This window comes from Lutjanus erythropterus, chromosome 15 (assembly GCF_056507025.1).
Source record: "Lutjanus erythropterus isolate fLutEry1 chromosome 15, fLutEry1.hap2, whole genome shotgun sequence".
NCBI classification, from domain to species: domain Eukaryota; kingdom Metazoa; phylum Chordata; class Actinopteri; order Lutjaniformes; family Lutjanidae; genus Lutjanus; species Lutjanus erythropterus.
The window spans coordinates 33,620,860-33,647,705 of record NC_139331.1 but is presented as its reverse complement, the minus strand read 5'-3'; the positions used below and the strand labels follow the sequence as shown (position 1 = coordinate 33,647,705).

At 40.6% G+C, this 26,846-nt stretch overlaps 1 protein-coding gene across 5 annotated transcripts in view; it reads left to right on the top strand.

Annotated features, from left to right (window-relative positions):
* hivep2a (HIVEP zinc finger 2a) overlaps positions 1–26,846 on the top strand; it is a 156,323-nt gene that overhangs the window by 29,088 nt on the left and 100,389 nt on the right. For 2 of the 5 annotated variants that reach the window (XM_084737193.1, XM_084737192.1), the window contains exon 1: positions 25,247–25,621. The exons of the other annotated variants lie outside the window; for them this stretch is intronic. The gene's annotated coding sequence lies outside the window, so the exon portion shown is untranslated. Of the gene's footprint in view, positions 1–25,246; positions 25,622–26,846 lie in introns of those variants that run through there. 5 annotated transcript variants of the gene reach the window in all.

Genomic DNA, 26,846 nt, shown 5'->3' with positions numbered 1-26,846 from the left:
AGCTTTCAGAGAGAGGATCCTTTTAGCAACACATCAGGGGACTGTGGCTTTAATGGCCAATTTGGACATGCGTTATAGTAAAAATGTAAAGCTGAGGAAAGAGTAGCTCTCACGGCCTTTAGTGGAATTTTTCTCTTCATATTTTTACTTCAGACACACAATTACATTTTCCACTGTAAGCTGACAAAGAACTATTACCCTTTATCTTATGAATTCCTTTGGAACCTGCAGTGAATTGAACTATAGTTCAACAGACACCAGAGAACTGTGACATGTAAACATATTATCCTGGTTTCTGATCTCTGTCTGCCCTGCAGTTGCATCTTCATCTTCAGTTACAGCGGGACGGCACCTTGGCTCTGTGGTTAGTTTTAGTCTCCTCGCAGCAAGAAAGTCCGAGAGGTCAGAGAACGCTTTTCACTACTTTGTGTGATTGCATATGTGATAAAGTTGATTTATCTTTTTATGTACCTTTTTTATTGGCGCACAGCGGTATTGAAAGAGACGGTGTCACTTTGTAGTCATTTTGCATCACTTTCTGGTTTTGTTGTTTATAGTTTTATGTCTTTTGGTGGTAATTTTGTGTGTCCTCATAGTCCTTTTTTGTCTTCCTGCAGTACCTTTATGTCTCTTTGTAGTACTTTTGTGTCTTTGAAGTTCTTTTTTGTGTTTGCACATTTTTTTAAAAATCTTTTTGTAGCTGTTTAACTGACTACATTTACATGCACACAAGTTATTTTTTACACGCAGCCATGCACACTTCTATTATGGATGCTTCCTCAAAAAAGTCAAAAAACTGTTTTTTTCAAAGTTTTCAACAGATGGTGGACTTGTGACTCTGTAAAACGTCAGTGTTGTGATAATTGCGCATATCCAAAAACCTGTTGATATCTAAGTCTTTCATCATGTTTAAAAGTATGTGTGTTTCTTATTCTGACCTGAAGTAAGGGCTTTTCTGTCATGCATGCATTTCTACCCCAGATGTGCATAAATAACCTGAATAACCTCTGAAATACTTCAGTGGCCCCCGGGGGGTAATTGTATATAATAATTGTATATATTAAGAAGTATAGAAAGATATCTACATTCGACAAGAATATATAAAAGACCTGGTTGCTGATATGATTACAACCAGGACTCAAATCCAGGATACGAGTGCACATATAAACACAGTTAGAGTAAACTTTATTGTCATGGGCGCAGTGCTACTGTATAATCTTGCTTCATATAAGATAAGATAAAAATCTCAGAAACATAAACACTGACAGAAAGCTAGACAGCTGCTTCACACTGACAACACGATGACATAAAGGATTTGAAATGCTAAGTGCTAAAGTGCTCAGTCAAAGCATCTCAGTAACACTGCAAAAAACACGACTTCCGTGTTGCCAAAATTCTGTCAGAAGGAGCATTTAAATATTTTTAACGCTTGTTTGTTGCACACAGATGAGAAGTTTGTTGTAGCTACTGTAGGACTGGTTTGAGAAGTTTATATGGACATTTTGACGCATCCAAGAAATCATCGTCAGTTTTGACAGGCTAATAATTTCTCCTTCACGCGGTTTGCTCCTTTTTTGTGCAGTTCGGTCTGTCTGAGAGTAACCTTTCCTTCCTTGTGTCTGTAAGGTTTAAATGAAAAATTTCTCTGATTGTTTTCATGCAAGACTGTCACAGTCAGTTACAGGCAACGCAGCACAGAGCTCTCTGCTTTCCCACAAACTCCTGGATTGTCTGTCTGCTTTTGAAATTCATCCTCTTTTACAAACAGTTCCTTGGTCCAAATGGAGATGTTTAATCTCAAACATGCATTTTCTTTCCATCTAAAATGTAAAAATGTGAGTTTCCTGAGTGAAGTTATCTAGTGCATTATGTTGAGCTTGTGTTTCTACTGTTAAAATATCTAAAAATGTCACATTTTTTTAAAGAATGACATCCAGAAATTTAAAATCCCCCCCAAAGATGAATGGACTTCTGCTCTGCTGCATGAAACGTCCCTCACTTTTCTCCTCTTCTTTCATCTCAGACTTAAACTTTTCCCCTCTTACTCTCTATCTCTGACTCCTTCTCCACTCCTTTCATCACTCTGAGTGTTTCTCTTCCTCTTTTTTTCCTCCGCCTCTCCATCCCTCCATCCATGCCTCCCTCTTCTTTCAACCGGTCTGTCCATTTGCCTCCTGTTTCATCCTTCACTCTCTCTGATCCCACTCTCTCTTCCTCCCTCCTCCTCCTCCTCCTCTTCAAAGCTCTGTCTATCTGTCTCTGGATTCAATCCTCCCCTCTCCCTTTCATCCCCCTCTCCTCTTCTCCTCTTCTCTCCTCTCATATCCCCCTCCTCTGTTCTGTCTCGACTCGTCTCTTCCCAGTTTGTCTCCTCTCTGACGTGCTCCTCTCCTCTTTCCTCTAACCTTGTCTCCTGTCTTTTCCTCTCTTTGGTTTCCTGTTCCCTTTCTTTTCCTCATCTTCTTCCTTTTCTCCCCATCTTCTCTTCTTTACACCTTTCTTTTGTTCCTTTCCTTTCTCTCCTACTCCTTTGTCTCTCCTCCTTCCTTCCTCCTGTGTTCTAATGCAACCTCTGTTTTCTCCTCCTCTCCTATCTTCACTTCCCTTCTCTTTTTTTGTCCTCCTATCATTTCTTTCCTCTTTTCTTCTTAGTTTTCAGCACCTCTTTCCCTTTTTATCTTTTTTCCTCCTGTTATCTCTTTGTTTTCGTCTCCTACTCTCCTCATCTTTACCCCCCATTCCTCCTTTTCTCCTCCTAACTTTTGTCCTGCTCTTTTCTCTCTCATGTCTTTTTCCTTTTTCTATTTTCTCCTCCTGCTTCCCCTCCTTTGCCTTCTTGTCTCCTGCTCTCCTCACTTAGTTACTCTTAGTTTCTTCCACCTTTACATCTTTTCTCCTCCTCTACATCATTTTCTCCCTTTCTTTTGTCCTTTACACCTTTAGTCCCCCTTTGCTCTCTTTAGTTCCATCCTCTTTCTAACCTCCTGTTTTTTATCATCCTTTGTTTTCTCTTGTCTTTTCTTATTTCTTTTCTTTTCTCCTCCCATCTTTCCTGTACCTTCTTGTTTCCCAGTCATCTGTCACAATAACTCCCTCTTTCTTGTCCTCTTTTCATATTTACATATTTTCTCTTCTTCATCATTTCCTCCTCCTTCCCTGTCCTCTCACCTAGTTTTTTTCCTCCTCTTGTCTTCTCTCTGTAATCACCTTTGGTTCTCCTTTTTCCTTCTTGTCTCCTCCTCTCCTCCTCAGTTCCTCTCCCTTTCTTGTCCTCATTTCATCTTTACGTTTTCTTCTCTCTGCATCATTTGTCCTCCTCTTTTCTCCTGTCATCTTTTCCCATCACTGTCCCCTTGCTCCTCCTGCTCTCCTCCATGTACCTCCTTGTCTCCTACTCTCCTCTATCAATTGCTCTACCTTCCTTATCTCCTTTTGATCTTTTCTCCTCATCTACATCATCTTCTGTCCTGTCCTCCCTTTAATTCTTTAGTCCTTTCTCTCCTTTTCCTCATCTTTTGTCCTTTTTCTCTTTTCTCCTCCCATTTTCATCTCTCATCCTTTCGCCTTCTTCCCTCTCCTCTCTTCTCCTCCTGCCCCTCCCTTCTCCTCGTCTCTTCTTTCATCTCGTTATGCCAAAAGAAACCCAAAAAATTCAAAACAGATCCTCCTTTTTCTCTCGGCTGTCAGCCGTACGAGATCTGTCTTCAGTTTCAGTCTTTTAACTGACGAGACACGAGGAGAAATTAAAAGACACTTAGATATATTCACTGTTTGTTTTGTACCTGATGTGTTTCCATGCTGAGAAACATACACACACACACACACACACACACACACACACACACACACACACACACACACACACACAGTATCGGTGACAGGATTTGGCTGACAACTGGGTGATATTAGACCTCTCTGTTAACTTAAACTACATAGGAGGATCAGAAGCAGCTGTCAGCCGTCTGTGTGTGTGTGATCTCTTGTTAAACTGCCTCAGTGTCATCCGGAAATTTTGCTCTGTCCTCCCTCGATCTAATTCCCACTGGATATTAAACGCAGAGACCAGAAATATCTATGCAAATATATTCAGATAAGTCTCCTTTCAAAAAAATGTAAATATGGAGATGCTCCTTCCAAAAATCGTGATTGTTGGCATGAAAGTAAAGCACATTATGGGGTGGCATTAAAGTTGAGTCATCTTAAGGCATTTCATTTCAGAACACCCGACAGAGATGTCCAACAGTTTGTAATACGGCTACTGACACAAGTAGAAAAGCTAATTATCTGTAATTAGGACCTTAAAATGTGTCACAAGACACTCAAGTTGCCTGGAAATAACCTTTAGATCATTATCTTCCTCCTATCTCGACGCATGTCTGCATAAACCTTGATTGAAAGTGACGCACCTGCAGGTAAAATGAAGACCACCAGTGGATCATGTGTTTTTCACATGTTAAACATGTTCTTTGCACATGGAAAACACATGGTTTTTGGAACATTTTCATGGTGTAATATGTACATTCCCATGTGAAACACACATGGTAACATGTTTCCTACATGTGATTTCATGCAAAAATGTCAAACATTTGCTGGTCCTGGCTTCTTAAATGTGCAGATTTGCTGCGTTACTTTGTCATTTATGACAGTAAATTAAGAGTCTTTGGGTTTTGGACTGTTGGTTGAACAAAAGAAGCAGTTTGAAGACGTCACTTTAGGCTCTGAAAAGTTGTGATTTTTTCCCTTTTTGGCATTTTTTTCATAGACTAAATGGTTGATCAATTAATTGCGGAAAAAATAGGCAGATTAATCGATAAAAAAGAATGAAAAATAAAGAAAAATAACTGTTAGTCGCTGCCCTACTCTTCTGTTCCAGCGTTAGCACCCCGTCTGTGTCACCACAGCTGGATGTCATGTCTCTTACTATAATTCTTTGGTGTATTTGGTGTTTGTTTGTTGTTTCACAACTTTTATGTGTTTTCAAGTCAGAAATCAGCAGCTTTTGACAGCTTTGTGCCTTTATTTTTGCTACTGAAATTGTTACCCTGGGAGTGTTTTTGGCAAACTTTCCGCAGACTGGACACTGGCAGGTTGTTTCAGTTTCAGATATTCAGAGTTTAAGACACTTGTTTTATGTCTATAAACAGATTCATAAAAAGGAGTTCTCGCACATAAACACATGAAAATGCAGCACACGGACGTGTACACGCACACACAGACACACACATGCAGAAACTCATACAGTATGTACCCAAAGAGAGGCATGCATGCTGTACATGAACCCACTCACACTCCTCGTTGGTTTTCACTCTCCTCACCAAACCAAACACTGTAATTTATCTCCATCTCTCTCTCAGTCCGACCTCAGGCCGTTAAAGGTTTCCCGTTCGGTTTGCGGCGGGCAGAAATGTCAGAGTGTGGATTCCAGCACCGGGCAGAGAGGCTGCTGTGTGGTGGCAGATTGCTATGCTATATATGTTATGTTTCTGTCCGTGGGGTGCTGTTCTTTTTTTTTTTTTTTTTTTTTTTAGGCAGCATGTGTGAATATGGAAGAAGTGAAGGCTGCTTGGGCCTGATGAGCTGAGCTGAGCTGAGCTGAGCTGAAGGACTCAGGCAGGAGAAAGAAGAAGAAACATTCCCACCTGTGAAATTTGTGTGGCGATTTTATGCTACAAAACTTTCGTTAGACAGACAGCTGATGTTCTTGCTGGATTTGCAGGGTCATCTGCCTCTGGAGCTCCAGTCACTGACCAGTCATTCACTGTGTTGTCTGGTGTATTTATTCAGTCATGAGTTTCATCAGTCCCTCCAGGAAGTTGCACTTGCAACAACTAACATAAAGTCAACCAATCACTGTGAACTCTGCACGACTCTGCAACTTTGTCTGATCGACGCAACTTTTTTGCAAATTTGACAAATCGTCACAGCTTCCTGCAGTTCCACCAATAAATACTTTAGTATTTTCAATTAAAAACTTTAAATTTTCACCCAAGCAATGACAAATCAGCTCCACAGCTCACTGTGAATCATTTTTGAAATACATTTTTATCAAGTTTAGAAGTTTATCTAAAGAAATTGGTCGACAAAACTTGACAAAAGTAAAATAAAACAAATGTGTATATGCATGCGGTCAGACAATATAAGGTGATGTGGAAATGGTAGTAAAAATGGTCAGGAATGTTCATTTATGCACATATCTACTAAGATTTATTGATAAGGCTTATTGTGAATTGGGTTGTGATGGTTTGTCATTTTTAGAAAGCGGGTCCCCAGAAAGTAAATAAATAAATAAAAACTGGGAGATGCTGCACTAAAGTCTGCTGATAGGCGCCACAGACTGACATGAACATGAACAGAACCTGACAACATTTCCTCCACATGATTTGTGTTTACAGTTTCTGGGCCGTTTTATTGCACATCGTCCTCACATTGGTTCGATTCAGGAATTGGACCTTTAGGTGTGAACCCGCCTTTAGCTGAACTTAGCTGAACTCTCTTAAAAGCCGGCTTAATCTTCAGAGGCTGTTGGTTTGAATCCCTGCACCAGGATCAGGAACAGTAGGTTGTGTGTTAGTTGAAAACTGCTTTACTGGGTGACTGAGTGGATTTGAACTTTCCCTCGATAAACAAATGATATAAATAGAAGAAGACTGTTGGACAACAGTTAACACAAAACTGTAACTTTTAACATTTAGTTCTGTTTAGCTTCCAAGGAAAGGATGCTTCTCCATCTGTTTATCTCTCCTCTCCTCTCCTCTCCTCTCCTCTCCTCTCCTCTCCTCTCCTCTCCTCTCCTCTCCTCTCCTCTCCTCTCAGATGCTGCTCAGGGCCAGAAGAGTTATATTTAGCCCTACTCTCCTCCTCCTCCTCCTCCTCCCTCCGTCCCTGCCTCCCTCCCTCTGTTTCTGTGTTTTGCCCCTGCAAAGATGGCTTCATTAGCCATAGACCTCAGCATGAAAACACACACACACACACACACACACACACACACACACACACACACACACACACACACACACACACACACGCTGGGGTATGGAAGGGGATAGAGTCTGTTACATAAGAGCCTCTCTTATATAATTTGATGCATATTTGATGCTGAATGGTGCAATGGCAATTCAGAAAGCTGCGAAGTGTGTGAGTGTGTGCGTGTTTGAGCGTGTGTGTGTGTGTGTAGAGGAGGAAAGCCAGATTTTTTTACAGTCTGGCCTCTTCTTGCCCTCCCTGAGCTGTTGCGTCACAGGGAAAGCTAAAGGTGAACAGGCAGTCAGTGTGTGCGTGCATCTGTGTGTGTGTGTGTGTGTGTGTGTGTGTGTGTGTGTGTGTGTGTGTGTGTGTGTGTGTGTGTGCGCGTGCGCTGTGAATATTTAAAAACACTAAAACGTCTCCCTGATGTTGAGTTGCAGTCTCATTCTTGTATCTCAGAGTTTCAAACTTCCTCCAACTCATCTGCTTCTCTTTTGTCTCCATTTCCTCGCCTGTGATCGATATCAATCTAATAACAGGAATCAGTGAAGGTTAATGGGTTTTACCTGGATTCACCTCATCAGTGCATTTCATCAGAAGTGCCCCTAGTGTCTGCACACTCAGCCTACATCATCATAATGAAGCGCATTTCGCAGCTATCAAAGAAATTCAACTTTCTGCTGACTCGTAGAGCTGCAGCTGCTTTAAAGGATAATTGGAAATATATGCTGTTATATTCTAATAATAGACAAAAGACATAAAAGGCATTACTGTTCAGAACAGTCTTTTTAAAGGCATAGTTGGAATTATTGATTTGATTATTTGATGTGGGGTTGTATGAGGTACACAACAGTCAGTGTATTAGTTAGATGCCAGTTGACACACCTCCAGTTTGGAGAGGCACAGAGGAGCACCAGCATGGAAACTGAGCCATGAACTGCTGCAGACAGCGTCAGCAACAAAACATATTTTATCCACTTAAAAAAGATCCACCTAAAAAAAACAATATCAGTTTAAGTGTACACTATATTTAGAATATTCTTACTGCTTTACCTTGCCATCAGAGAGCCTTTTCTGATGGGAAACCTCCATGATAAAAACCAAAAATCGACAACAAAACCATTAACAAAATCAGTTATTTTATCTGAATTGCCGATCTACTGATGCCTCGATCTGTCAGGTGAACTTTGGTGAATCTTAACTTTCCTTTTAAAACACAAGCGTCACACAGTCTAACAGTTTGAGGCAGCTGTAGACCAGAAACTCCTGTGCAACGTAAAATGACTGATTTTGCCTGTGGAGTTTGGTTGGTTTGGAGGGATGGTCTGTTATTGGTCTCTTTCTGTGTGAGTTCAGTGAATCTGAACTGTTCCCATAATGCAACCCAATAAGCTTTTTTTTTTCCTTCAATGTCTCCTGCTTAATAAATGCCCATTTAGAGAAGAAGTAACCCACGTCACATGGTTGTTTTTTCAAACTTTGTAACTCCATTATGCAACGCTGAGTAGTGAAACTGAACTAGATGTGTAAAACTGGTTGATTGTCCCTTTCACCAACATTAAAGGTGCTCTGATTGATCATCATCAATTGTCTGTGTTGGAGTTTTTTTGAACACACACACACACACACAGACAGGGACTATGCTGCATTCAGGTGCACCTCCTAAACTCTGAAATCTTCATTGCCTTGTATGGCAGACAGGGACTTAATGTTGCGTTCAAGTCCATCTCGTAAACTCAGAAAATTTATAATCGAATCGCCACTAAGGTTGTTTAAAACAGAAAAGTTTAAAAAATTTTCTTGTTTTTCACACAACACACAACATTCCCATTCATTTTTACATGGGCAGATTTTAAAAATTTCTATTAAAAAAATCTTATCAAATCATATCAGTTGACTCAACCGTAGTCTTGTACAACAGGTACAGTGATGGGATAATTTCCTACTTGTTTTATAAAGCTTTTAAAGAGCTTAAAGCGATCCAGTTGTCAGTAAATGTGTGCAGGTATGGCGATTTTATTAAATTTTCAAGCCCTTATGTAGAAATTATGTCATATTTCAACCCTTATTTATTTATTTATTGATGATTTAGTTTTAATGCAACGTATCAAACAAATAATATTAGTCTTTATTAGTCCTTGAAATCTTTTGGTTTCCATATCAAGTGACTGTACATGCATGGTTGGGAAACTGTGTAACACAAAAAAAGTGTCACTAATGAGAGAAGAATCATTTGTTTCATTAACAACCTGCTGCTTATTTGAATTCCTTGAAGTACTAATGTAGAATAGATGATTAGTCTAAGCTTAGTGACTTTACTTGGCTCTATTTTCTGTTGTGTGAAGAGCAGCAGTGGCAGTTTTCAGCTTATAGAAACAGCGTTGGCGCTCTGAGGTCGCTGGCCCAGTACAGCTGTCGGCTCCCAGCAGTGCAGAGCTGTGGTTATACTGGGCAGCTCCCAGGTGGGAATGTGTGGAAATCCCCCCTCAGAGAAATAAAGGCCGAAATAAAAAAATTTCCCACGGTACCTATAATGAAGATTTCCCAGCATACGTTAAGTTTTCCGGGTGCCGGGATCCAGAATCGCGGCTCTGGTGGTAAACAACCTGTTATGTTTTTGTCGGGAAGCAGAGGGTGACTCGTCAGCTTCTGACTGGCATTCCTTTATTCATTTGTTTTTTCCTTCTTTAATTTCCCGAGGGGGAAGTAAGTCACAGCGAGGTCGGACTCCAAACAGAAGCAGCTGAAATGGAAAAAAATAACAACAAAGCAAAATTGAGTTACTACAAAACACGTAACCTCTGAGCAAAGAAAAGCACAAAAATGTGAAAAGAATCCCACAAAAATCAGGATGACAGATCAAGTCACTTTAGTAAGTTCTGCATGCATGATGGTTTGTAAATCACAATCAGAACATCAACAGAGAGAAAAGAAGCGAATGGTTGAAAAGTTCATCTCCTTTCTTCAAATTAGACTAAGAGCAGTGATTCCCAACCTGAGGGTCGTGACCCTTTCTGTGGGTGAAATCTGAGAGGCTTGGAATAAGATTTATGGACAGGAGAGAAGAAAAATGACTCTTATGCCACATAATTTTCTTTCATCTTTACTCTCTTTTGACCTCTAAAGTTGTCAGATCGTCTGCTTTGAGTTGTTGTCACAAAATTGACGTTTTAAAAACATTAAACACTGATATCATGTTAATTATACTAATTGATAATATTGTATAAATAGCACCTCTTAAACTCTCCCTCCCCAGTGCCCCTTTTTTCGTTTATACAGACTTATTTGTTTTTCCCGACCAACAGATTCAAATTACAGTGACAAGAAATAGGCAGAAAATGGAACAGGTGAACGTTTGGTATTCTTGGTTAATAAATAACTTAAATGATTGATCAGTTCTTGTATTTGTAGATTGGCTAATTGATTAATTGACTACTTGTTTCACCACTGATTAACACTATCTTATCAGTGTTACTATTATCAAGTATCCATATCAGTTTTTCAGGAATGCATAATACTGATATCTGAGCACGTAAGATAACTTAAAAATAAGTTAATATAACCTGAGGTTTATGCAGACCTGAGGGTAAGACAGGTTCAGACATAGTGAGCAAAGATGGATGATTTAAAATTTCACAGCTCTGACTGAAACAAATTGAACTATTTAACAGTTCTGACTCTTCAAATGTTCATTTATTTTTTCATCAAAAAACACCACAAATATACTTTAGTTTTTATAGAGCATTTTGCCTAAGAATTCAAATTAATCTGCCAAATCAGATATTATTATGGCAACAGAAATAAATAATAATCATAATTATATAAATAATAATAATAATATTAAGTTCCCATTATTGGCCAAAACTGTATTGGCCCTGATATATACAGTGCAGCGCCACATTTTTGACTTATTTTGTAATTATTTTTAAATATGACATTGATCAAACTGTTAAATTCAAAACTAAATGTTTTGAATTATTATTTAAAAAAATATATTATTTTTAAAAAAGGAAAGAGAATAAAGAGAACATCGACACACTGTAATCCTGCATTATTGACCCAATTACAATGACTGTAATGATGACCTGTTCTCACAAAAGTAATTAAGTACTTAAGTATTCCTTTGTATGCAGTATACAAAAACACACTATCTTGTTACTCTGTGTGTGTGTGTGTGTGTGTGTGTGTGTGTGTGTGTGTGTGTGTGTGTGTGTGTGTGTGTGTGTGTGTGCAGCAGGTTGTCTCACACACACTGTACTGCCCTCACCATCAGATACCAACCGGCAGCCAGCTAGCCACAGCTATCTGAGCTAATTTCCTGACGCTAACAGGAAGGCTGCCCTTCTGGTGACATTGGTGTAACGCTGGAATCCCACCCCCCCACCACCCCCCCCGACACCCCCCCACCTACTTTCAGTGGCTGCCAGATAATGAGGTTACGTAACAGTTAAACTCTTCCCTGTGTTGTTAATATCGATTAGCCCGCTCCGTCTGACGTACAACAGACACACACAGGGCGCTCAGTTGCCAGTCCATCAGCTGGCAGATCAATCAGAGCCTAATGAGATAAACGAGCTCACTAATTAGTTAACGAACCGCTGGCTGACTGACTGACACCAGCACACACAGAGCCAGCCTGGCAGCTCCTCTGCTGTCAGCTCAGGGGAAGAGAGAGCAAGAGTTCCCAACAAGATGCAGCTCAGCTCGTCCAATTTGATCTTTCTAAGCATCATTTTGACAAACGCTTAAAATACCCACTTAACTCAAAGTGCCATCATTATGTTCCCATTTTAGATTTTATCTTAGCTGGAATTATGACTTTAAATGTCTCAAGTCTGAAACAATATTTGTCTCAGACTGAAGTTTTTTTGATGCATTTTTTCCACCAGCAGAGAATAACTTATAATACTGGTAGAAATCAAAGCATCTTTACTTGCTCTTAATGTAACCTTTTATACAGATGCTATTATTATATTTTTCTATCATGTGCAGAATTAAGTACAGTCAAATCTTCCTAAATCAGGTTTCCCCCAGTGGCCCCCAGGCCTGAGTCGACTCCCCACAGCAGCTAATCATCAGGGACTTTTATTTTCACGGGGTGTATTTATAGGATGTGTTTTTTTAAACAGTTACTATAGTGAAGCGGCCTGGTTGGAAACAAGCAACCCTGATTCCCAGAAACTTGCTAAGTTGTGTAATAATTTGCAAAAACTTTTCAAATGCAATACAACAAGATATTTATTTATTTATTTTATTTATTTGTTTATTTTTGGTGGGGGAGGGGGGGGGGTGTAAGTATGGCTTTGATGGCTGCAACACGTTCCAAAAAAGTTGTGACAGGAACCTGTTTATCACTGTGATACATCACCTTTTCTTTTAACAACACTCAGTAAGTGTTTGGGAACTGAGGACACTAATTATTAAAGTTTTTAAAGTGAAATTCTTTCTCATTTCTGCTTGATATACGACTTCAGCTGCTCAACAGTCCGAGGTCTCTGTTGTCGTATTTTGTGCTTCATAATGCACCACACATTTTCAGTGGGAGACGGGTCTGGACTGCAGGCAGGTCAGTCTGGTACCTGAACTCTTTTACTGCGAAGCCACGCTGTTGGAACATGTCCACAACGTGTCGTGGCATTGGACGTCTTTGAAAAAGACATAATCTGGATGGCAGCATATGTCGCTCCAAAACCTGTATGTACCTCTCAGCATTAATGCAGTAACACACGAAACGTAACAACACATTATGCAGGGATATTTTAAAATCTCCAGTCAGCTCTTGGCACTGACTTAAAGTAGGGCTCTTCACCACATGATTCTAGACATGATTATGTGACGTCAGAAACAGTATCACTCCACCCTGATGCTACCATCAGTCTGTCACTGGCCCTCGTTGGGCCCCCATCAAAAAAGACATTTCAGAAAGTTAAGATAAAGTTGCCACCGGGTCCAACAACTTTACAGGGAGAAACCCTGTCAATGCAAACAGTAGTAAATATAAAACTTGAAACTGGTTTTAAATCTGGACACAAAGTCTGATTTGACAGTAACTGCATGAATTAAATCCCGGATACCGTGAATAAAACAGTTCCATCCTGGGAGCCACACAAATCTGTGAGCTCACGTTTCATTAGCTCTGGCAGACACGTCTGGTCTCCCTCCTGGTCAGACAGATTTCCGTCCATCCTGCATCTCCTCAGGCCAATTAAGCGTTTATTTAATAGAGGGCGAGTTTGATATGATGACTGTCAGAGGAGCAGCACCGATACAGATGTGAAAAGTAACATGTCACATGTCTCGAGGGCAACAGTTCTAATTTCCAAAATTCGGATCAAACTGTAGGCAGTGCTGATCAAATATGAATTACTGCAAACATATTTACAGCGTACTTATTAACTTTAAACTGAGAAAGTTTGTGACCAGGCTGCCATTTTCTTCTGCTTGAGGCAGTTTGATCTACACCTGTTGATAAGACTAATTAACAAATGTGAATTCACATTTCTGAATTAATCAGGGGCTGTCAGGCTAAAATAGCTCAACACTTATGTATAAATACACCTGTTTTGTTTCTTGAGAGTTAAATGTGAAGATTAGTACCTCTCACATGTCATGTTTGTTTGCTTTAGATTTGAAGCTGGGAGACAGTTAGCCTAGCTTAGCATAAAAACTGGAAACTGGAGAAAGCTCTGTCCAAAGCACCAACTTACGTCCTGTAAAAATTTATTCAAGAACCGCAATGTATCCATCTGATAATTATTTCCTTGCAGCTTCTCTGGCTGTTGCACGGGTTGCCAGATATGGCTGGTGTCAGGTTTTAATATAGGCCTCTGTGCAGATGTAATGACACCTAACCTTTATTAACTGGTCAGCTTTAGAGGTGTTGGCAGGTGTATTTATTTCACTTTGGAAGGAGCTTAGCCAGGTCTTGGCATGGAATTGAATGAGTGTATTTTCCAAAATGTTCACAAACTGTTCCTTTAGCACAAACCTGACCAAATACACCACTGAATTGGGATATTTTATTTGCTCCCAAACTGGACTGCTCCCGATTCCTGCTGTCTCGAGACAGTTAACAAAATCTTCCTGCCACGTTTCCACTCAGCTCGTCGTTCCTTTCACAGCTTCACGAGAAACTCTTTAACACACGGATGGATGAATAGGTGCAAATTACACCTAAATCATCTGAATATTTAAAATGGATAAAAGCCATTTTTTTCCCTCCTACAATTTTCTGAAAACATCAAGGAGTTGGGGCTGAGTGTACAGTAATACCAGAGTATGTAGAAAAAAAATCTTTTAATTAAATGAGACAGAAATTAACAGGTAGTTTGAGTAATCGTTCCAAAACTGTATCCTGGAGAGGCTTTTTATTCAAAATGGTGATTCTGATCTGGATTTTTATGCTGCTAAATATCAGTTTTGGTTCAGTTACAGTACAGACACCAACAGTTCTTTTCATTTTGTATTTGGACGGTTAAAACAGTCGAAGTGCAGAGCGGATTTAGGCCGGTGGGTTAGTTTGTCTCAGCTGTGATTGACAGTTACGGCCTCCTAAACCCTGACACACTATTTATCATAGACCTGGTACGTTTGTGTGTGTGTGACACTGAACTGGATACCCCTGATGTCTCTGGGACCAGAGTGGCTTCTGTGAAAAGGACACATAGCTGGAGCGTCCGTGGGGACAGCCCTGAATAATTTTAGCTTTGTGGGGCAAGCCTGGGCTGGACGACACCCAGAGAGACAAATAGCTGAGCAGACAGACAGAAACACAAACAGACAAACGGCTGTCTGTGAAAGGTTCAAACAAAATGGATGCAGAGTTTGGTGTAGCTTACATCTGTGAATTAAAGCTATATTGCATGATGACATATGAAATTTCACACACAAAATTTTAAAATATTGCATGTATTTAATGTTTAAGCAAGCAGCTCCCCAGATTTGGATTTAGATTCATAAAAGCTTTATTATTCATTTAAAAAAACAACAATGTCTTTGATGTGGTTAATAAATGAATTTTAAAAAAAGAAGCACAAACATCAGCAGACAAAATAAGTATGGGATATTGTGACTGTTGAAAGACTTGGCTGTTTGCCTAATCTGGCCTATATACGGCTGCCAGAGTTTTGGGATGATTTTGGCTGATAATCAGGACACTAGAACGCATTTAGATTGGAAGTCGGTAATATCGACTCGGATCTATTTATCTGTCTACTTCCTTCTTACAACGGATTGGACCATCATTCCATGCCTACGAAAATGAGCAAATCACAAAAATACAAAAATTAGGAGTTGTGTTCAACTTTAAAGCCTAACTCTGGCATATTCAATATTCTCCTAATTGTCAACAAATTCTATAAAAACACCAAAACAACAAATCTTTCAAGTCTTTCAACATGTTTGGGCTTCTTGACTGAAGGTGTAGGTCTTTGACAACACCTCACAAATATACAAATATAAAAAACAAAACAAAACAAAATACACACTGTGTTCCTTACCTTAAAATGATCCCTTTATATCTGTAGAGGGAGTGGGTACTCTTACATGGAGGCCGCCATGTTACACCGCCATGTTTCTACACAAAGTTTTGGTGGTTTTGGTGTCACCGCAGTTTCTCCTACATGCTTGGAAGGGGCGAGTGAGATGAGGTGGTTGCAGTGTGCAAGCTTACTGCTAGATGGCACTAAATCCACACACACCTGTCCTTAAAAGGTGATATTTAACATTTTTCGTACTCTTAAGAAACCAACAAAAAGACCTCTCAACACTTCCTGACATCCCTACCCTGATTGTGTCTCTGCACCAATCAGTTAGAAGATGTAAATCTTAAAGAACATCACACAAATATACAAAAAATACAGTTTCAGTTTAAAAATAAAAGCTCGGTAAAAGCTGCTCATTGTAGTTTTTAGCAAACGCTGTTCAAACATGTTAACACTACAAGCCGATGTTTGCATTCTCCAACTACAGCTCCCATGAGCTTTTAAGCATGCCAGTGGCTCAGACGTGTGACATGTTGTTACGTGTTAACACTTTTTTTTTTAAACCATGCTATAAATGCAACTTTACAACAACAGGTTGTTTGGAGCACCGGAGGAGAACTTATGTGTTTTGTGATAAAAACAGAAATAGCATGTTGTAAATTTTGTCGTCTTCTTTCTCTTCTTTGTCCTTATTTGCTCCTCTGTGTGTCTTTACATTTGGCTTCTGTTCTGGCGGCATGTCACAGGTGTTACATGTAGAAATAAGGTCTGTGGGATGATCAGAGTTTGCTTTAATTTTCTGTAATTAAAGCCGAGGGTAACCTTTGTGCTTTGAGGTTCGACTCGTTAACACTAATGAACAGAAGTTTGGGGTAAACACTGTGTTTTTTGTAATCAGTAATCAAGTTTAGGGTAACCTTTAAGAGCTGACGTCAGCCGCTGTTGTCAGCTGTACCTGTGCGGCAGGCCACTGCTGTGTGTGTGTGTGTGTGTGTGTGTGTGTGTCTGTGTGTGTGCGCGTGTGTTGTGTGTTAGAGAGGCAGGCAGCAGTCTCTTTAATGAGGGTGAACTCCAGGGTTTGTTCTTAGTCTTCACTTGGCCTGCTGGGAATTCTTTCTGGCATACGTATGTGTGTGTGTGTTTGTGTGTGTGTTACCCTTGTTATGGGTGGGAAGCCCCCTATACACACTGCAAGACTTCTATTAATGAACACCACCTTTTCAAGTAAGATGTTCGTGCGCGTGTGTGTGTGTGTGTGTGTGTGTGTGTGTGTGTGTGTGTGTGTGTGTTATACCACCATCCCCAGGGGGCAACAGGTGCCACGGGCAACATGAAACCCTGAAGAGAGACGTGGTGAGAGTGAAGAATAGAGAGAGTGTGAAGTGATGGGAAAGAATAAGTAAGAAAAACAGATACATGGACAAAAGTATGTGGACGCCCAAACATCACACCTTCAGTGTGATAAAGGGGTAGTTGGAGTATAAGTGGGGTTGTTTGAGGTACTTTTCAGCAGTCGGTGTGTTACCTACAGTAGATGGTAGTAGCATGGAAGCTAAGCAATGGGTCAACAGCAAAGTGTATTTTAGCTAGCTGAGATCATTTTAAGTGTACACTATATTTAGAATATTTCCATTGCTTTACTTTGTCATCAGACAGCCTTTTCTTGATGGGAAACATCCATTATATAAGGCAAATATCTCTATCTCCAAATCAACCAAACTCCATAGTAGAAATCAGTCGTTTTTATCCAGCAGAACACAGGAGTTGCTGGTCGACTTCTGTCTTGATCTGTTAGTCTGTTTGTGTTATTGTTAGACTTATCTGAAGTCACACAATAACACAAACCATCAAACTGATTAAAGCAGCCATAGACCAGCAACTCTTGTGTTCTGCGACATTTAGATTACTGATTTTTTTTCCTATGGAGTTTGCTTGGTTTGGAGAGAGTGATATTTGGCTGATATACTGGGGGTTTCCTGTCAGAAAAGGCTGTCTGATGGCAAAGTGTAGTGGCTAAAATATTCTAAATATAGTGTACCCTCATTCATTCATGAGTTCATTCAACCTTAAAGAGACCTTATTTTGCAGTGTAGCTGAGGAAGAAGCTAAATAAAATCTCCCAGACACAAAGGAACAACAAGAACCTTACATAAAAGTGGCAATAAGAAGAGTTCTTGGCATCATCATGCCAAACCGAGAAAATCATTGTGCTTATAGTCTAAAATATTTTTCTAAGCATTACTATTTCCCCTCATCGCAGTGTCCACATACTTTTGGCCATGACGTGTAGAAGGGTTGACAAAATGACAGATAGAGTCTGATTGAGTGATAGAGGAAGAGAGAAGAAAGACAGGGAAGCAGAGATAGACAAATACACAGAGATAGTTTTCACTGCTGGAATTAGGGACAGCTGGCCTGTGTGTGTGTGTGTGTGTGTGTGTGTGTGTGTGTGTGTGTGTGTGTGTGTGTGTGTGTGTGTGTGTGTGCGTGCGTGTGTGCGTGTGCTGGCATGGCTTGGTTGCATAACACTCGACCGGGTCCCCCTGTGGCTTAGAGGCTAAAGTGGTCCCTCTCTCTGTCTCGCTCTCAGTTCAATTTAATGAAGCTTTAGGAATAAAAACTAAGTGAGGTGGTTGGGAGATGATTGGTAGTCTACAATGTACATGATCAATAAAGACCCAGAGATTAACTCATGGGGAAAAAAAACTGTAATATTGGTCAGAAAAGCAACATAAAGGACTTAGTTTTATTTTTTATTTCTCAATAGAAGCTCTGGAGTCTTTCCCAAGATGATATCGTAGGAAAGACTTGTATGTCGGCCTGCAGATGATTATTTTCAATATCAGTTAAACTGATTTAACATTTTGTGACATCCTCAAATGTCTTGTTTTGTCCACAATTCACAGATATTTCAGAGCTGAAATCTCAGAATTTAAATATTTTGAAACTTTAAAAATTTAATAGTTGACTGGTCTATTAATCGACTAATGCTTGCAGCTCTACTTGTATGTATTAATATCCAGTTTAAAAGAGACACCACCTCTTCACCTCAGTGTTTCATTAAGATCCCTGTTGGTGCTGTGTTTAGAAACACCTCGTTTTAGGACCACGCCGCGTTTCCCATGGTGCTTTGCTGCTGGGAAACTCTGCTGTGGAAAGAACAGCCCTCGCATTTTCTCTGCTCCACTTCCAAAGCTGCTGGCTGCTCTCTGTTGTCTATGGAGGTGTGTGTGTGTGTGTGTGTGTGTGTGTGTGTGTGTGCGCTTGTGCATTATTTTATGTTTAAACTCGCAGGCACTCACAGTTGTGTGTGCCCATGCATTTTAAGTGTGTGTTTGAACATGAGCGTGTGTGTATTTGTGTGTAACACTCCACATGTGGGCACTTGCAGGCATTCTCAGTTGTTTGCATGCAGGTTTGTGTACGTGTGTGTGTACATTAATGTGTGTATGAGTGTGTTGAGTGGCTGTTTTCCAATAAGGAATACTTTAGTTTAGAGACGCATGAAAGAGAAGAAGCAGGTGTAAGACAGAGGGCGTGTGCAGACCAGACAACTGTTGGTTAGTAAATGACCAAGTTGCCGTGGATACAAGCCTTTAAGTCTGCTTGTACTTCAGACCACACAACTCTGGCAGTGCAGAATCACAGAAAGCAATACACTTTAGTTTACACTTTGCTCTTGGATTACATTGATGCTTGGGTTGATCTGTAGTCAAAAAAGTGCAAATGCATTCAAGAAGCATTAAATCTGAGATGCCTAAAGCTTCTCCGGAGGCGGTTTGTGATGGTTTAACAGTCGTGCACCGTCTTTTCACGATGCATACTTATCGTAATCTTTACTACGCTCATGTGTAACTACATCTTACCATTTAAATCTGTCCCCTGTAATAGCAGCTACAGCTCTGACAGTATGGACTTCTTACTGTTGTGAAAGAGTAACATTCTTCAGTAGGATAGCGCCTTACCACAAAGTTTTGTTGAACTTTATTGAAGGGAGGAATGCAGAATATATAGTCGAGATAGTGAAGGATAGTGAGCAGCAGACTGAGAGTAACGATGCTGCAGCAGAGCTGTGGAAAAGGTTAGCATAAGTTGTTGGTGTGGCAGTAAATGTACAGTGCAGGTTGCACTATGTCAATTAATAAACGCTACAGCTTCTCAAGACCAAGAAAAAGTCTTGTCTGTTGTTTTCCAACCGCTGGAAAAGTCAAGAAGGGTTATCCCTGCAAAAGCAGCACCTTTGTGCCGACAACGTTAGCTCTGGTGTGATGGTATCTGTTTCAGAAGCTTTGTAATGAACTGCAGTGTCTTGGAGATAATGATAAATCTAATGCTGAATATGGTCTTGTGATCATTTATCCATTTTTTTCAAAAACTGTTTTGTTGTTAGTATGTTGTTAGCTGTCCACAGGCAATCCCATGATGCTTTGGGTTGAGTCATTTGACCAATCAGAGGATGTGTTCCTGACTCGTTGTGTGTGACAGCGCTAATCTTAAAAGCATTGCCCAGTGTTGGCCCTGGGCAATGCTATCATCGCAGTGATAGAGATAATGAGTTCAGCAGGAGGCATCATGTGACTGCAGTATTATGGTAAAGCATTGATCATCGCAGCTTTAATAACAGCGGCTGAAATTAGCCTTTGTTCTGTTGCAGATAAAGTGAAATAGAGAACACCAATCATTCAAAAGAACAGCACCAAGGTGTTAATGATCTGTGTGGATGAGACAGTGGAGTGAATGAGTAACGGTAAAAACATTTGTCTCGTTTGTAGTCCATAATAAAAGCCATTCGTCTGTGTGTTTGTGTCCAGTTGTTGTTGTAATTATACCCTGGTCACACTGCAAGATCTTTCACCCTAATTAATCTGTCTGGTCTCCAAACTTCTCTTCTCATGAAAACACGTGCGAGAAGTGACACAGGACATGATGCAATACTTTGCACAGGACAGGATTTGTTTCTTTCAAAACACTTATTGGGTCCAAGAATCTGCAGAACTTTTCCTGTGGCCATGTTGCAGTTGTTGTTGTCCTCTTGCATGTGGTTTCACACTTTTCTGTCTCTCCTTCTCGACTCCTCTCCTCCCGCTGTCGGTCTCTGCTCTCACTGGGCTGTAGCTTTTTGCGTGGTTCCCAAATCCATCCCTGACATGACCAGATATTTAACCTGCTGGATGTCTTTCACATGTCTGCGGACGCTCTGCAAGCTCTCGGATCACGTTTTCGTTCACTTGGAGGAAAACTCTGCAATCTTCGTTGCTTTTCTGGCCTTGGTGATATTTTACTTGTACAGCACTTTGGTCAACTGTTCTTGTTGTTTATATGTGCTTTAAAAGCATATTTGGATTGGATTGGATTGGATTGGATTGGATGTGGACTGGAATATCAGGGCTACAATCTGAGCGTAAACTCCAGATGTTGTTTTTCTTGTGTCATTTTTGGTCTTTACCAAACAGTTTCAGGTGCGTTACCATCACATTTTGGACTGGAAGATGACTGACCCTGACTTGCCTGAAAAACCAAGACAGTTTGCAATCACTAAGACAGAACACCAAAACCTTTAAGCGATGGCTTGTGTGATTTTGATTGATTGATTGATTTGTAACAATGAAAACAAGCAAAAAGAAATCCAAGAAAGAATTCTGCACAAATTCAGCCTCACTGGCTACAAGTTCTCATTGGCTAAATCCACCCACAACTGGCTGCTGGATATCAAATGTGTCTGAACAACTGTTGGTGGGTTGGTGACTCCAGAGTTTTTGGCTTGATCCGTATCTTGTCGTTTCCCCTCATGAGAAGAACTGGAACCAAGGCTCAAGATCTGGACTCCAAACAACCAGGCTGAACCAGGCAGGAGAACAGAGGACAGAGGGAGAAAGAAAACTGACAGAGGCTTTTAAAAAGAGAAAACGGAAAGGAAAAATTAGGAAAAGCAACAAGAATGGTGTGAAGAAGCGTTAGGACAGAAGGAAAGGAGGTAATTTTGATGGTCGAGGATGAGAGACTGACAAAATAAAAATCCACAAAGAAGGGAAAAACACAGAGCTGAGACAAAGAAAGGGAGACAGAAATAAAACACTTTTTGGAAAGTAAAACGGCACAGAGACAAAGACCGAGACAGAGCCCGGCTGGGGACGAGGATGAGACGCTTCTAGCCATATTTAATCATCAAATATTAATGCAGTAAAGATGGAATACAGGAAATTAATATTCCCCATTAACAAAGAAGAAGAGCGAGTAGGGGCTTGTAACGGCTACAAAAGACAAACGGCCTCCATTCAGCGGTTTGATTACGGGATCCAAATCACGTCACGCTCTACATCCTCCATCTTTACCTGAACTCTTTGTCTGTCTGTAAACACTATACATCCATCGATCTCACTCGTATCTTCCCCCTACACTATTTTGTTAAAAGTCATTATCAGTTCGTTCCTCGTTTTTTGTTAACCTTGTGCTGGGAACTACTACATGCAGTGATGTTTCATGAGCCTGACGTTTTCTAGGGATGAAATTTAAATTCTGTAGGCTGTTCTGGTTTTGTTGTTAATGTTGTCAACTGTCTTGCTGACCAGTTTCTCTTCCTTTGTTTACTCAAAACAAACTGGAAACAAAGTACAGTCCTGTCACTTCCTGTAGAGCAGGAAATAGATCACAGACACAGAGTTTTCAATTGATAAAGTTTTTCTGGAACAGCCTGTGGACTAATTTCTGTGCAAAGGACTTGGGACAGTTTGTTCTCATCCCCCTTCAGCTCGTCAACAGCACTAAGAATGTGCAACATTAGCTAACGTTAGCTTGCAAATGCAGTCCGCTAACGTCAGCAACACAAGCCGAGCTTTACATCTATCTGTCAAGGTGTCCTGTTTTTATTTTATTTATTTTACCTTTATTTATTTAGGTCGTTAATCTCATCCAGCTATGAAGACTGTTCCACTTTATATGACGTTCAAAATCATATATTGACGGTTTACAATTACTGTGAAAAGTAAAAATACTTTTGGACCAGTGTGTGTCATGTGACACCCCCTGCATGTCATGACGGGGGTGATCATGTTGAAATAATGCTTGAATGTTCCCGAGTTGCATCAAAATGAGGTTTTTTTCATTATTCCAATTTTCCCGACGCATCTCAAACACACCATGACATCACAACACTAGATCCAGAGGGGTGTCTGAGCCTCATGGGAGCTGTAGTTGTTGAATCTTAACACTAATCACATCAGCTTGTTAACTTTCTGATGTGTGAAGTGATGCGCTGCAGGTTTTGTCTCCATCGAACACTTGGCAGTTGACGTTTCTTTCTTCCTCGATCCTCGTTTCCCGTCCTTCCTGTCCTGCCCTCTCTGTTTCGCCTCTCCTTTTCTCTCGCTCCGTCCTCGTGGCGAGCGATCCAAACAAGGAGGATTATATATTTTCAGACTGAGAGCAATCCAGATATGATCAAGTATTTATGTAAGCCGCACTCTCACGGCTCGGATACATACAGAGCCCTCAACTCAACAGCTGTTTCATAACCAGCAGTGTGTTGTGTTGTGTGGACGTTTAGTGTGTGTGATAGCTTATAGTCAACAATAAAGTACTTAATTATACATGTGCAGTTAATGCTTAGGAGAGAACAGACATCTTATCTGGCCTAGTTAGAACATGTATGTCCATATGTTGACTCGTTTAGTTTAAAATCATTCATTTTAGGCCAATTAATTAAATTATGAGTAATAATCTGAACAATTGTCAGGCAAGGACACTTATTATATCGGGTGAAAAGAAACAAAAGAATGACTATTTATAGAAAACAGGCCGTACAGCTACATAATTCATACATCTGTGTGTGTGTGTGTGTGTGTGTGTGTGTGTGTAATACATAATACATAGTATACATCAGTGTTAAACCAGGTGCCGGCTGCATAGTGCTGAGGTCTGCAAATATACGGCATTGTGTCACACGCAAACACACACACACACACACACACACACACACACACATACACGGAGTACACACAGACACACAGTAAATACATACTGACACTGACCTGAGGTTGGCCCGCTGTGCCTGCATGAATATATGATTCATATGAAATGAATATAAAATGCATTGATGCTTAGTATTCTCAGTGCACAACAGGACACACCCCAGTGTCAGTGACACACACACACACACACACACACACACACACACAGAATGATAGAGACAGCAAACATGAGTGAGTGTATTGTGTTTCATGTGTGTATATTCTTTGTTTTCTACTTGTGTGTGTGTGTATGTATTATGTATGTATGTAAAATGGTTTCGTATGTTTGTGGTTGAAGGACGTACTGAAGTCTGGGCAGTATAGCTGGAAGGTATCACAACAGTGAGGTTTCATGCTGGCAGATATTGATGATTATTGATCATGTAGGTTGTGACTGATGACATGCTGTGTTCTCCGAGGGGTGGAAGCGGATAAGGTGATGAAATAACTTTGGTGTAATACTGGTCATTGACTCGGGTCAGTATTCCTGCAGTTTATACAGAATGCTCCTCTGATGGTTGCCGCGGTCAGGTCGTGGTGATGGCAGGCCGCTGTTACCACGACGATCCGCTCTCCAGCAAGGTTTCCCGGCTCTGTCGCCTCAGCTGGCTCCTCTTCGAGGCAACAGAGGAACCATTTTACTCTGACCTCCCTCCACATGTCCGAGCGCCTCATCTTCTGATAGCGTGTTATCCAAAAATCCAAAACGCTGTTGATCTCATGTGTTGATCGAGCAACCGAACCACACACCTGTTGAATGATTGGCTGTTTGTGCGTCACTTGTAGCAACTAGGGATATGATTTGCTGTTTATGGACCAGGACGTGTTTGTTATGTATCTTCATGGCGATTGGCATTTAATGCATTTGAGTGACACTGTCAAACATTTTATCAAACTACTTTCTTACTGCTGTTGAGGACAACATTATACCTGAGTAACACCCCATTCTGTTTGTCTGGTGGATGCACACAAGAATGCACATGATACCAAACACAGGCGGCGTTCTAGCCACATTTTCAGAGTGGAAATTTACACTTCAGTGACTTTTTCTGTACCTGCACCGTGTGCAGGCTGTTACTTGGTAAAAAAGAAAAAATATATTTAACTTTGTGTGCCTATGACTTTTGTTTCTTTTTGCCATTGTATCAAGAGAGCTATCGAGTATTGTTCATTATACTTTATCAAAGTTTAAAATCTTGTTATCATGACAACCCAAGTGCTGACATACTTTTCTGTTATAAAATGAACATATTTCACTCAACTTAAATGCAAAACTACTTTTAAAGCAATTCAAACAATTAAAGGAACAATATGTAGAAATTGACTACATACACAAGCTGCAGCGTTGTTGTCAGCTTGACACGCTTTCTTGATCTCTGATGACATATCGTGGTCATTTTATGATTTACTACAGTAAATATATAACAGATTTCTCCTTTAAAATCTAGTTAACATGAGCATAGTTTTCCCAGACTTCTGCAAAAAAAATATACACTAACTGTACACAAGTTAAATGCACACATGCACACATCATTTGAGTCCTCAGTGCACATGTGCATTAAAGGTGTCTTTTTCTATGTGTTGTGCAGGTACAGTGTGTTTGTATACAGTGTAGTGTGTGTGAGCGTGTCCTTGCAAAAGTGCCTTATGTGTTGGCCCGGCGCCTCTCCCCCAGCCGCGGCCCCTCCATCTATTTCTGGCTCTGCGTCACGCCTGGGCTTTACTCCTGTGGCAAGAGGAGTGTTTCTCTAGGGCTCCCACTCTGCTGTACACACACACACACTCTCACACAGTCACACACACATACACACACACAGACACACATACACCTTCCGACAGACACACTCACACACACATGCCTGCCTGCCTGCCTGCCTGCCTGCTCAGTGAGCACACTCAGATGTAAACACACACAGTGACGGACGGACAGAGGAACGGATGGATGGATGGATGGATGGTTGAACTGGACATAATGGGAGTTTAAACTTGGTTGCGTGTGTGTGTGTGTGTGTGTGTGTGTGTGTGTGTGACACACGGAGAGAGTGAGAGAGAGAGAAAGTGTGTGTGAGAGAGGGTCGGCCGGTCGGTGTGTCTGTTACCGTGGCGATGGAAGGAGGGAGTGTGAACACAGAGGAATGCTTTCGGTGATAGAGAGGGAGAGCCGGCCAGGTTGGTTTACAGTCTATCTATCTATCTATCTATCTATCTATCTATCTATCTGTCTATCTGTCTGTCTGTCTGTCTGTCTGTCTGTCTTTGAGTTTTTCTTTCTTCTTTGTCATGTTTTCTTTTTCTAAGTCCGTTAAGAGGGTTCTTTACTGTGTGTGTGTTTGTGTGTATTTATATGTATGTGTATGTGTGTGTGTGTGTGTGTGTGTGTGTGTGTGTGTATGTGTGTGTGTGTGTGTGTGTGTGTTGCAACCAAGCAGGGGGGATGTCCTCGTCCACTGTTTTCGTGGCGATGCAGCAGCCGTGAAAGACAACGTGTGATAATCATGTCTGTGTGTGTGTGCGCTTGTGTTTTTTGTGTCTATCCTATCTATCTATCTATCTATCTATCTATCTATCTATCTATCTATCTATCTATTGATTTATCTATCATCACCCTCTACTCTCTCCCAGGGTGCAGTTGTTAATGGACACACACTCTCAACTCTCACACACACGCTCTGGACAGCTGACTGTCTCACACAGTGGTGTCAGTTCCCTCCATTAACCGAGGGGTGCCACCGCAACACACACACACACACACTCTCTCTCTCTTTCAAACACACACACACACACACAGGGTTTTGGTAGTCTCAAGCCTTGGGAACAGTGATTTACAAGAAAACAGGTTGTGTGTGTCTGTGTGTGTGTCTGTGTTGCATGTCTACCTCGCTGCTGGGACCTCCCTTGTATAACAAGTTACTCGAGTATACACAACAACACACACACACACAAATACACACAAAACACACAGCCGTTTTGTCTGTCAGAGCAAAGAGGTGCGATTACTGTACACTGACTTTGAGAACGGTTCCTTGTCGTCTTTTTCTCCGTCTCCAGGTTTTGTACACGTGCTGGAAATCCTTAAAAACACTTGAAGTGTTTTCAAGGTTTTAAAAGTGTTGGGATGTTAGACTAAGAGCCTGAAACTGATGGTGAAACCTTGTGGTGTTTCTTTAATTTGTCACCTTTCTGTAGAATGATTTCACAAAAACTAATTTTTATAAATATGTTTCTATCACAACTTTAAGGTGCTAGAGAAACTTGAAAATACACCTTGAAAATGCTTGAATTTGACTTTGGAAAAGGAGTAGGAACCCTGCCACACTTTTATCTACATCTTTTTTCTCTTGTTGTACTTTTCCATCTCTATTTTTTCTCTGTTATTTCATTAGTTTTTTGTTTT